Consider the following 13,355-nt stretch of genomic DNA (forward strand, 5'->3'; position numbering starts at 1 on the left):
CCTATCCTCAGAGGCCAAGAAGAACAATTTTTCTCCCTCTTCCTTATAACACCCTTTTAGATACTTGAAAACTGCTATCATGTCCAGTTCTTTCAGTCTTCCTTCATAGATCATGTTTTCTAGACCTTTAATCATTTTTGTTGCTCTTCTCTGGACCTTCTCCAATTTCTCTACATCTTTCTTGAAATGTGGTGCCCAGAACTGGACACAATACTCCAACTGAGGTCTAATCAGCTCAGAGTACAGCAGAAGAATGACTTCTCGTGTTTAGCTCACAACACTCCTGTTAATACATCCCAGAATTGTGTTTGCTTTTTTTGCAACAGCGTCACACTGCTGACCCATGTTTAACTTGTCATCCACTATGACCCCTAAATGCCTTTCTGCAGACTCCTTCCTAGACAATCACTTCCTATTCTGTGTGTGTGAAACTGATTGTTCCTTCCTAATTGGAGTACTTTTCATTTGTCCTTATTAAACTTCATCCTGTTTACCTCAGATCATTTCTCTAGTTTGTCCAGATAATTTTGAATTTTGACTTTATCCTCCAAAGCACTTGCCACTTCTCCCAGCTTGGTATCATCTGCAAACGTAATAAGCGTACTCCCTATTCCATCATCTAAATCATTGATGAAGATCTTGGACAAAACCGGTCCCAAAACAGACCCCTGCAGAAACCCACTTGTCATGCTCTTCCAGCATGATTGTGGACTGTTAATAACTACTCTCTGAGAACAGTTGTCCAGCTAGATATGCACCCACATTATAGTAGCCCCATCAAGGTTGTATTTCTCTAGTTTATGGATAAGAAGGTCGTGTGAGACCATGTCAAATGCCTTACTAAAGTCTAGGCATACCACATCCATTGCACCTCCCTTATTGACAAGACATAAATGTGAAAGGGACAGGTTTCATCCTCATCTAGCAAGTTTTAAAATGTTCTTCTTTGACCTTCACAATGTGTTATATTCCCTGTGGATCCTCATGTGGGCATGGTTTCTCTGTGGAATTTCTGTCCATCTCTTTGTGTCGTGACCTCCTATCAGTATGCAAAAGATTCTTTAAATTGTATGTGACAAGTCATTGCCTGTTTCCTTATCTACTTCCATTTTTTCTTTTCCTAAGAAGTGTCCATTTCCATATATATAACACACGTGCATTCCACCATTTCTTTTTCTAATTTTAATCTCTCTGCTTGTAACAGAAGTTATAGAATTCTCTTTTATCTTCTTCAGCATCCTTCAAATATGTCATCATATCACAATAAATCAACATATCAGGTTGCATCAGGCTATCTGGTCATATGTTACTACTGCAGCTATGGCCAAAACTGAATGCTGTGAGCCCAGGGAATGAAGGAGCAGGGGCACTTCACATGCTGCCTGTCCGGCAAACAGACAGTGGCTATTGGCCGAGACCGGCCAATGGGAGTTACTGAGGGTGGAGGCAGCATCAGAAGTCTGTCTTCACTCATTCCAGGTTCTCAGTATTCACAAACACACACTTGGCCCTGCACCCGGCTTTCCAGAGTACCGAGCCGGCTGAGGCTGTCATGGCCTGCTGATCATCTTTGCTCAGCCCTGGAGTGGAGGCTGTATCCAGATTCTCCATTTATAGCAGGCAGCAGCTACTTCTGCTCCTCTGAGAGGCAAGCACTTTGCCCCCACCTCTCCAGCCAATCAGCTGAGCTCCTGCCTGCGTGGGGAACTCTGAACCACCTCTGCTCGGGGCTCAGAAAAGGGCTGTGCACCTGCATGAGTGCACAACTTACAGAGAGCCTTGATCTGTGGCCACCATACTGTTAACACTGGTAGATATGCTCATCTTTCAACAAGTCTGTCCAAAGTAGGCAAGCAGAGGACCGAGCTGTTCCCTTAATAAAATCGGAGAGAGAGCACAATCATAAGCAAAATTACTCATCATTCAAGAGTCCCACTGTCAGTCTTTTTGAGCAAAAATGGCATGCCTGTATTTTTGTGTTGATAATGGCCTGTACCTTTTAACATGTGGTAATGTGTAAAGTGCAAGACTGATATGAAAATACTCGTTACATTGAAATTATGCAAAAAATGAAATCTGAGGAATGTTAGGTGAAAATGCTAAAGCACAATTTCAAGAAAACAGACAACTCGATTTTGAACAGTTCTTGTTCACATTTAGTCTTCCCCATTTTAATAAGCAAAATAGTGTACTGCAGTGACTTACACATACAGAAAAAGGTAGTGTTTCCATTTTTCACTTAGAATTTTAAACATCACATGCATTTTAAATGTTAATCAAAAATTCCTAACTGTAACTTTTTTCAGATGGGTGCAATAAAAAATTGATCAGCACATTTTTTTTTTTTTTTTTTTTTTGCTGCAGCCTATGTGTTTTGGGAGTTTTGTCCCTCTATTATCAAAAGTTGTTGCTTTTACACAGGCATTTATATTCTTCAAGAATGGAAAAAGAATTGAAAGAAAGACTGGGCCAGATTATCCAGTAGGCCCAGTGCCTACGGCCTATGGTTGCCAGGTGTCTGGTATTCTACCGGACAGTATGGTATTTGTTCTCTTTATCGGTAAGAAAAATTAGAGAATATCGGACATGTGCAATGTCCGGTATTCTCTGATTTTTCTGGCTGCGCACCGGACAGAAGCCTGGTGTGGGCAGGAGGAGCAGCTGGAAGGCGGGGCCACGATCAGTGCTAGGAGACTGTGATTGCGCAGAAGCCTGGTGGGGGCAAGGGAAGTGGCTGGGACTCCCCCGCCCCCACCAGGCTTCTGCTCAATCACAGGCTCCCAGCGCCGATCGTAGCCCCGCCTCCCAGCTGTGACTCCCAGGCTGGGAGGCGGGGCCGTGATCGCTGCTCTGGGCACATCAGAAGCCTAGCGGGGGCATGAGGAAAGGCAAAACTTATTATCCTGCACTCCTTTTTCTTGTTGTTGTTGTTGTTGTTGTTGTTGTTGTTGACCAAAATACCGTGTGTCCAGTATTTTGGGGGGAAACCATCTGGCAACCCGACTAGAGCCTACAGAAAATTTAGAACCCACAAAAAATGTAGGCCTAAAAAATTTATAATTGACTCAGAAATAAAAAAGAAAACTGCTAAATCACAGTTAATAATTTGCTATTTTTATTAGAATACATGTGCACATTATATCTTACCTGTTTTTAATATTTGTATCTCTTAAAAAACAGTCCTTTCCAAGCATTATTTTAACTTTTTATTATCAGGTTTAAATAAACAACCTTTCACTACCTAATTATCAAAGTTTCCTGCAAGCTGGGCAGCAGTGTGGCCTTGCAGCTGCTTAATGAGCCCCACCCAGAAGCTCAGGGGCTGCTTTGCAGGGTGCTGCCTTACTAGTGAAGGGGTACTTCTCTCTCAGAGCAGCAACAGTTCCATGCTGGAGACTGAGTTTGCCTTTTCCAGCTGATAGGGAGGGGACATAAGCAGGAGGGGGGCAATGAGTGGCTGAGGGGGAGAGAGATTAAAAGATGGGGGGAATTTGAGGTGTCCTAGCTGGGCTGGGAGAAGAGAAGATTTGTGTGATTACAGCTGCTGGGTTTAGCTGCAGTTTCATGGGAGAAACCCAGCATTCTCTAGCTTGCTGGACTGGGAGGGGGAGCAGACTGCATAGGGTAGGTAGATGGGGGAAAGAGGGAGGGAGGGAGGGAGGGAGTAGGTGGGTACTGGCATCTGTGTGGTGAGGTAGGGGGAGTTTCTTCAGTGTTCTATCCCATTCCCGGCTGGGCTGCAACTGCTGGTGCAAGGAAGACTTTCTCCTGGGCTAGGGGAGGGGTGGAAAAGCAGGCTACATGGAAGGGGATATGCTGAGGTATGGGGGCATGTGGTATATGAAAGATGGGATTGCTGCTGTGGAAACTTCATTCTCTAATTAATGAATCAGAGGGAGCTTAGTCAAATATAGCTTCCCTTTCCTTGTTGAGGCTAGGGTGAGGAGGGGTTGGTATTAATTACCAACTGATTGGTGACATAATTGCAAGATCTTAAATATTCCAGGAAAACATGTTAGGGGAAAGAATATTGTAGCATCCACTGGTAGACTTGTAGAGTAAACACAAAACAGAGAGGAATAATTCTTCCGCAAGAAGCCCTCTTTTCCGACGCTATACTGTAAATTTACTTGCATAAGAATGCGCATGCAGTGGAGATGCTCTGCAAGTTTACACAAAAAGCCTGCAATGTAGACGTAGCCTAAGGGTACAGTTTGGGGACATTATTTCATATCAGAAATACAAGTATTCTTAAACATTCCATTTTATACTCTCCATTGCTCTTTAATAGTATTTCCTAAGCCAAATAATAAGAATGGCCATACTGGGTCAGACCAAAGGTCCATCTGGCCCAGTATCCCGTCTGCCAACTGCAGCCAATACCAGATGCCCCAGAGGGACGGATCACAACAGGTAATCCTCACATGATCCCCCCCCCGTCACCCACCTGCAGAGAAACAGAGGCTAGGGACACCATTCCTACCCATCCTGGCTAATAGCCATTGATGGACCTAATCTTTATGAATCTATCTAGCTCTTTTTTGAACCCTGTTGAAGTTCTAGCCTTCACCACATTCACAGGTTGACTGTGTGCTGAGTGAAGAAAAACTTCCTTTATTTGTCTTAAACCTACTGCCTATTAAACACGGTTGTGGCTTTAATGATAGCTATGTACATCATTCATTTGCAAAATAAATTTCATTACCTACTAGCCAGATTCTGATTTCATTCACACTGATGTAAATCTAGATGAATTCAATTCAGATACCCTAGTTTTGCATTAGCACAACTAATCAGAATCTGGGTTCAAATTTATGGTTACTAAGCAGCCTATAAAAATGTTGTAAACACTGTGTGATAAAATGCCCATTGTGATATATGAAATGTGATCCTTCCTTTCAATGCATAAAAAGAAATTACATTTGAACCACTTATTCTACATCTCCTCTCCAAGTGGTGTATTAGAGAGAGTAAAGAGAAGGGGGTGGGAGGAGGTGGCACTTTTTGCAGGGAAGGGGGGTTATCATCACTCTCTGGATCCCTTTTAAGAACTCCATTTCATTGCTTCATTGTCTACTCTGGCTGTGTCGTGTAAGAGGGTCTAAATACTTTGTGGTCAATGGTGTTCAAAGCTGCAGTGAGGCCAACGAGTCTGAGCACAAAGATGCAGTGTAAGTCCATGGGTACCAAGCAGTCCTCTCTCAGCACTAGCAAAGTAGCCTTTGGACTTGGTTCCTGCAGTTGGTGGAGTTCCATCAGAAAGAAACTTGTGCCAGGAGATGTTTTGGGGCCGTGAGAAGTGCAGAATCACTTTGATAGACCCTGAAAACCAATTTGATGCAGGAACATAGCGATCAGAAAGCATTTATTTATGTTGGACTCTATAAGAACATTTTTGCATGTTTTGAAGGCATAGGAATTGGGAGCTGTGTGCCTGGTTTTAGAGGAGAAGCTGCAGAGATCTTTACAACTGTAAATGTGTAATATTACTAGCCAGCAGGGTTTCATAGCTTTTCATTTCAAATCACTTTGAGATGGGAAGTGAAACAGAATAGCAAATGTTGTTGGAATAATTATTATTCATTAAGAATAATACATGAAATTTGCAGACTCATATCACTAATTAAATACAATGTGCTATAGTTGGGTTATGTGCAGCTTATAAGCTTACGTAAGCAAAGATATGCAAATCTAAGGCTCAAAGTTTGGAGGAAAATTCATTTCGGGTGAAATTGCCCCTAATGGTACATAGGTGCAGCAGTCAATTTATTTAGCCTGCTATCTTTAAATCAAGTTACTGTGCCTAATTTTTTTGTAGCATTGTTCTTACTAATATGTACCAGAATACTCTCGGCCAATTATAGCTGTTACCTTTACAAAATTCTATTCCCTCCCCAGCCCCAACAAGAAATGTTTTTCTTCAGTTAGTAAAGTTTGGTAGGAAAAAAATTCGGAGTCAATAAAATTTCATATGCTTTTTTCATTTTAATTATCAAAGTAGTGGGCAGACAGATAAATTTTGTATCTGGGCTTTTAAGTTTTCATTGGTTTTTCAAAGCTGAAGAATACATTTACATTCAAATGTACTGCAACGAGGTGAGGGAAGGGAAGAAATGCATAGTAGCCAAGAGTCAGGAAGTTAAAACTGAACACAGTAAAACTTGAAGACTCATGTAAGTACAGAAGGAGCTATTTTCCAAGAACAAGGGATGAGATCTGAAAAATAAATTAGTAATTTTATCAGTGGGAAAATGGAAACTGTTCCATTTGGTTATAAAAAAAACCACGTAATTGACTGTTCCTTAAAATCCCTGTTTAATGTGTTTTCTTATAAAAGTCTTAAATGCTTAGAAAATATTTTGGAACTTGTCTATTTTTCTGTGATTTTAGCCTTAATTCTGACATTTCATAATTTTCACATTTTGATGTAATGTTCCTTTTACATAGAGTATGTGCATGGGTGTGTAAGTAAATAATTTCCCTATGGTTCTATGATTCTATAATAATTTTTCCAGTGTAGAGAGCTGCTGAGCTTTTCCACAATGACTCCCAACACTTTCAGGGACATATGTAGCCAGATACCACAGTGTGGACACAGCCTGTTTTTCACTGCTATGGGTAGCTATACATATTCTCTGGCCTGAGCTACACTATAGCAGATGGTAAGATACACAACTCCAACTATGTAAATTGCGTAGCTGGTGTTGACGTATCTTAAATCATATTTCCACACCATGCACACAGAGGGAAACCAATGGGAGCATTTGCTCCCATCAGCTTCCCTTACTCCTCATCATGAAGAGCAGGACTACTGCCACCGACGGAAGTGCCCTCTTAGTTTGATTTAACGGGAAGATCGACTGCAGCAGCGTTGATCTTCCGTGTAGTGTGGACATGTCCTCTATACCACTGCAGGAAGGGTAGTATTTGAGAATTTATGACAAAAGTTCAGTTCGGATATCAAATTGATGCCCATTTAGGTAATTGTTGAAAGCTGTTTAAACTGCAAGGCATCGCGAGGCACTTTGCATGTGAAGATTAGTATGGTGTTAGCTAAAATGAGTATGTGATCCCACTGCCCTGGACTTATACATCCAGAGCATGACCCACTGTAATTATTTACTGTCATGATGCTCAGTAATTAGTGAACTCAGACCCAAATAATTTTTCATTATGCAAAGAAAAAAAGATTATCAAATTATCTTAATATAGGCTTATGTGCAAATGTACAGTTCCTGCAGATTGGCTCTGAACAGGACTGGGATATGAACAGCAAAGCAGCATAATTCAGGCTTCTATACAAAAGAGCCAACAGAGAAGATTTCTATCACCACTGGCTCCTTTGTCTGTCTTCTACCACTGTTGAGTTTCTGCTTGACATTTCCTGTCCCCAGAAAAATAATTAATATTCTTATATTATCATGAAACACACATGCTTATTCAGTGCTTTCTTTGCTTTCTTCATCGGGGTGCCTGGGGATGAAATTAATGAGTACCTATTTTCATGCTAAGAAACTTCTTTTAAACTCTAGGCTTCATTTAAATCAGTATGTGTGTTCTCTGCTCAAATGTCATGATGATGGCCACCATGTAATAAACTACAGGGGAAAGCACTCCCCACTTTCATAATTGAATCATTTTATTGTTTAAGTCCTTACGCTCAGGTCGTTTACTAACAAAGGATTTCATCCATATAAAGAAATAATTAAAACATCTCCCATTCATCCTAATATGTGATCTGAAGGAAGGACTTGAGATTCATGAGGCCCATTTTCTAGCCTACCCTTGGCATAGGCTCACTGTGTGAACCTAGATAAAATCATTTAATTTCTTCATGTCCATTCCCTCATGTGTAAAGTATGGCTAATACTCATCTTTGGAAAGTGCTGGGGCAACCTTCAATAAAGTTCACATCCTTCACAAAAAGTAATAAAAACTAATGCAACAGCTGGGCGCTAGTGGGTAATGGCCCTCTCACTTCCTTCAGGCACATTGATTCTTCAGATGTGCCAGATGTCATTGTGGCACATTGCCTAAAATGAATATGATGGAGGTTGCAGATAAATCATGACACATAGGCAGGTCTTCTGCTTGACAGAAAAAGTGGGTGGACAGGACCCTGCTATGGCCATCCAGAAGTCTCCAAAAACAAAGCTGCATGTCATAAATAATTTAAGAAAACAGTTCATCGTGAAGAGCACTTTACAAGTTTACCTGGAGGCATCCCAAGCTAAAACAGAGAGGAAATGATATTCCCAGCTGTGCTTACAAAGTTCTTTTCTTTGTTTTGTTGACTGGTCTATATTTAAATCTACTTTCATTCATACTCTTTCTCCAAGTTAGATGTCTGTATTCTAATGAAATCATGGAGCCATGTTGATGTTTTAATTTTAAACTATATTTTTCATCAATAATATCTTTTTGTAGCTAAATGAAAGCTGTTCTTGCAGTGCCCTTGGGCTTTGCTCCCGCAGCCTTCTAATGTTTCAATGAGGGGGAAATACAGCAGGAGACAACATTACCTAGTGATCAAAAGAGGAGTGTGTGTGTTGAAAGGCCCAAGTGCTACTCCTCACCTTGCCTCGGGCTCATTGTGAGAAGCTAGAGAAAATATTTAATTTCTTCATGTCAGTTTCCTCTTGTGTAAAGGAGAGATAATCCCTTATGGATAGGAATAATCCCCATCTCCATAAAGTGCAGGGAGGACCTATGATATAGGGTGATATATCAGAAGTATTACAATGTGACAATAAAAAGGACAAAATATAAAAACACCCAATCATGGAAAGTAACTGCCACAGTTTATCAACATTTAACATCAGAGAGAATCTAAAGCTACATGCAGTGGTCACTTTATATTGCAGCTTCTCTTTTAAAATTGTACATATACTTCTTAGGCTCAAGCAAAACTATGGATCGTTTACTGAGAAGGATGATCTGTCTGGTAGTTAAGGTACTACCCTGGCATTCAGGAGACCTGGGATTGATTTCCCTGCCACAGAAATCTTGCATAGCTACGGGCAATTTGTTTAGGTCCAGATTCTTCTTGGTGTTTAATTGCTGTTTCACTCATCATTGCAAAGCCTACGTGACTTAGATGCCTACATCTCATTTTCAAAACTGACATAGGAGCACATTTTAAAGATATTTAGACACCTAGCTCCCACAGATTTCCATGCACATGAGACATCTAAATGCTCCTAGATCACTTAGTCCTTACAATTTTAAGCAAAGAAATGCCTAAAAAACTTTATAAAATCTGGCCTTAGTCTCTCTTGTAAAATGGGGGTAGTAGCATGGCCCTCCTTCATAGGTGTGTTGTGAGGACATTGAAAATTATGAGGTGGTCAGACATTGTATTGTGTAGGGCAATAAGTGGCCCACAAGCTGGACATGTCTCACCAGAATTAGCCCCTGACAGGCCACAGGACACATTATTTACCTGCATGTCTGCAGGTACGCTCGCAGCTCCCCTTGGCCACGGTTTGCTGTTCCCGGCCAATGTGAGCTGTGGGAAGCGGTAGCCTGGCCTATGCTGCTTCCCACAGCTCCCAGTTCTGGGAACGGTGATTGGCAGCCAGTGGGAGCTGCGAGCAGCCATACCTGCAGATGCACATATAAATAAAGTATCTAGCAGCCTGTCAGGAATCAAGCCTGGCAAACTGCATCTGGCCTGCTGGCCGCTTATTGCCCACCCCAATGATGCTTCCATAGTGGCATTGGTAGAGACAGAATCAGGAATGCAACCAAATAACTTCTAAAAGCTAAACAAAGCAAAGACAAACAACTGAAGCTTGTAATCGATTAACTCAGGTTCAGAGAAAGGATCAAGAGGAGGGGATTTCCAAAGGGAGGGGGCCTTCAATGTGAAGGGCTATGACATCAGTGGAAAGACGAGCTTGGCAATGGATCCTAACTAGTACTACAGAACATAGACCGGCCCATGGGGCCTTTTGAATAATTGCGTATGAGCCCATTCTCCCACTGTGATCCAGTGTACAGATCAAAGATCCATCTCTCTCTCTCTCTCTCTCTCCTCTCCAGCCTACAGGGATTTGACTTGGTTCATTTTGAATGTGGTATTAATACTGCAGGAGAGGAGCAGGTCAAAGGAGTGAGTGTTTCATTTTGATCTTAAGGCAATACGCTTCATGGTCATCCAGCTGCGTCTGATACTGAGTTCCAGATCCACAGGCTCTTTACACTTTCAGAAAGGAACTTCCATAAACTCTTTGAACTAAACAGATGTAGTTATTTCCACCGAGGGGGGGCAGAGAGGGAAGGGAGCTCTTGGCCTGGGGCTTCTGGTTGCCACCACTGCTCCTGCTGCAGTGGTGGTGGCCAGAGCCCCAGGTCTTTTAAATCACCACCAGAGCGCCACACCACACACTCTGGTCGGATCTGAGGGCTGAGGAGCTCACCATAGTCTGGGCAGCACCAAGAGCTGGTAGCACCCAGCCCTGTTCCTTCTGCTTCAGGCTCCACCACTTCAGGGAGCATGGAGCTGAGTTCCCTCCCCCCCATTCCCTCCCACACCTTTCCCAGAGGCCTGCGGAGGCTGTTGGCTTCCCTGTTCCCATGTGCATGCTGGTGGGAAGTGAATCCCATGGGCTAATCCCACAGACAGATGAAGCTGAGTGCCTAACTCTCGAATGTGACCAGTGTTCCATAAGGAACCATTCAGTGGCATAAAGTACCAGGATGAACAGATGCCTGCCATAGCCTGCTGTGTTGTGAATCAACATGTAGGGTTTCTTTGCTGTTTGTTAGGTCAGCACTTCCTTAAGACGGTACAATGAACTAAAATAACAGGCCTGGGACTCTCATAGGTGTGGCGGCAGTGAATGCAATCATAACAACCGAATTCTGCTGGCTGCACCATAATAGCTTGGTTTGGAGAACTGGTTTCTGGTTTGTTGCCATGGTTTGTTCAGAATTACAAAACAATGTAAAGGGGCAAAAGGGTGTCCCATCCAATGACATGAAGGGGTTGGAGGATGTGCTGGTGGTTTAAAACATACCTCAGCAGAAACAACTTCTTCCATAAACAAGGTATTCAGGGAGCATGTGGGCACTTCAAAAAGTAGGAGCCTGACTCTCTGCTTAAACACACTAGTATAAATCAGATGTAATTCCACTAAAGTCAAAGGGGTTACATAACTGATGTGTGAGTGAGATCAATATCAAGCCCTTCATCTAGACTAGAATCAGCAGCTTTAGCCTTCTCAGCAATCCTGGAGAGCATGGAACTTAATGGTGATACTTTTTCTTGATGTTGATATTTTTTTTCCTTTTTAAATATTGTCACTTTAGCATTTGTAATTACAAGTCTAGTTAACTGCAGTAGCAAACCTTTCTGTGAATAAACCCATTATCCTTAGGATGACAGTTGCTTGTAAGACACTTTGGATAGAAATACATTTCAAAAAGTAGCTAGATAGACAAATAATCTGGAATGCTGCCGGGTCAGAATTGAAATACATCCAGACTCTGCATCTGCTTTATTTAAAGAGCAAGAAAAGTTTCATCGAGGCAGAGAAGCAATTTTATTAGATGGGTTTATCAGCCCTCTGCCCCCAGGGAGTTGAAGCAGGTTTTAGAGGACATAGCTATATCGTTAAAGTCAAAAAAGCCTGTTCTTTTATTCCTCCAACCAAGCAGAAGTAATGGAGAGAACAAAATTGGATTCTTTGAAGGACTGAAATGTGTGGACTTTCAATAATCCTAGAACCTGTAAGATTTTTTTTTTGAATAGAGATATTGTTTTCCCTAACGTTGTTTGACATTTTGAAGGGAGACTTTCAACTTTTGCTGAGACATCCTTCTTCTCATAGGGTTTTCTCATCTACGCTTTAGCTCATTTTTACCTGTTGGATTTAGGGTTTATTTATAGGCTTTGTATCCTGAATACTGACAAAGTAATCTCCTGTTTGTTACAATTACTTTAGTCACATTATTTTTATTGTGGATAAACACTGGTATATCTACAAGGCAGTTCATTCTACTGTCCTGGGGAGGACAGGTCATTGGCAGTAATGACGAGTCTTGGAGGAAATACTATACAAGCCTATTGAATTATGTGATATAACATTGTCAGGTTCAGTTACTTGTTCCTGCACCTGACTTTTATGATCAGCATTTATTTAATTACCTCCTTTATGATTGATTGGGCACTCATAACACCAGCTGATCAGTTGGATCTTCTGAAAATCAAGACCTATCATCGACATGGTGAATCGATGAACAACTGGTTACCTAGCTCATTCCTCAGTCAGTGTTGTTCCCTGTTGTGTGTTTTCTGGTGTTCTCTCTGATCCTGTTTTAACATGAGTCAAGAATTGGTGCTTACAACAGTTCCCTAGGAAGACTGTTTGTGCCATTCCACAATCTAATAAGGGGACAGTAGAGCTTCAGAGCTACAAACTGACTGAGGGTATGTCTACACTACCCTCTTAATTCAAACTAGGAGGGTAATGTAGGCATAACGCACTTGCAAATGAAGCCCGGGATTTGAATTTCCCGGGCTTCATTTGCATAAAGCCGGCCGGCGCCATTTTTAAATGCTGGCAGTTCGAACCCTGTGCGGAGTACAGCTAGTTCGGATTAGGAAGTCTAATCCGAACTAGCTACTCCGTGCAGCAAGTAGCCGCGCGGCACGGGGTTCGAACTGCTGGCATTTAAAAATGGCGCCGGCCGGCTTTATGCAAATGAAGCCCGGGAAATTCAAATCCCGGGCTTCATTTGCAAGTGCGGTATGCCTACATTACCCTCCTAGTTCGAATTAGGAGGGTAGTGTAGACATACCCTGATAAACCACACCCCTTGTTTGGAACTGGAAGTTTGCAAGCAGGCAGCAGCAGAAACAAAACCCAAAAAAAGTGAATACAGTGCAATATAGTATAAATTTCAAAAAAAAAAAAAGTTTTTAAAAAGTTTGGAAAAGCAATGAAACTATTTCTGAGTTTATTTAATTTAAATTAAGATTGTTAAAAAAGCAGCATTCTTCTTCACCATAAAGTTTCAAAGCTGTATTGAGTCAATGTTCAGTTATAAGCTTTTGAAAGTGCAGCCATCACGTTTTGTTTAGAGTTGCGAAAATTTCCTTACAAACAACCTCCATGCCCAAGGGCTTCATACCACTGAGGTTCTACTGCATTAGCAATGTCTTCTCCTGATCCTCAGCCCAAATTGTCCTTTGTTCAGCCATGTAAGCTAAGGTAAGGATAACTGGACTCTCTCCATCTCCTCCTACAGGCTGACTAGATATGTCTACACAGCAAAGGAGAACCTGTGGCTGGCCAACTCAAGCTCACGGAGCTCAGGCTGCAGGGCTGTTTATTGCTGTGTAGACTTCC

The sequence above is a fragment of the Pelodiscus sinensis genome, chromosome 14 (assembly GCF_052426305.1).
Source record: "Pelodiscus sinensis isolate ZL-2025 chromosome 14, ASM5242630v1, whole genome shotgun sequence".
Lineage (NCBI taxonomy): Eukaryota > Metazoa > Chordata > Testudines > Trionychidae > Pelodiscus > Pelodiscus sinensis.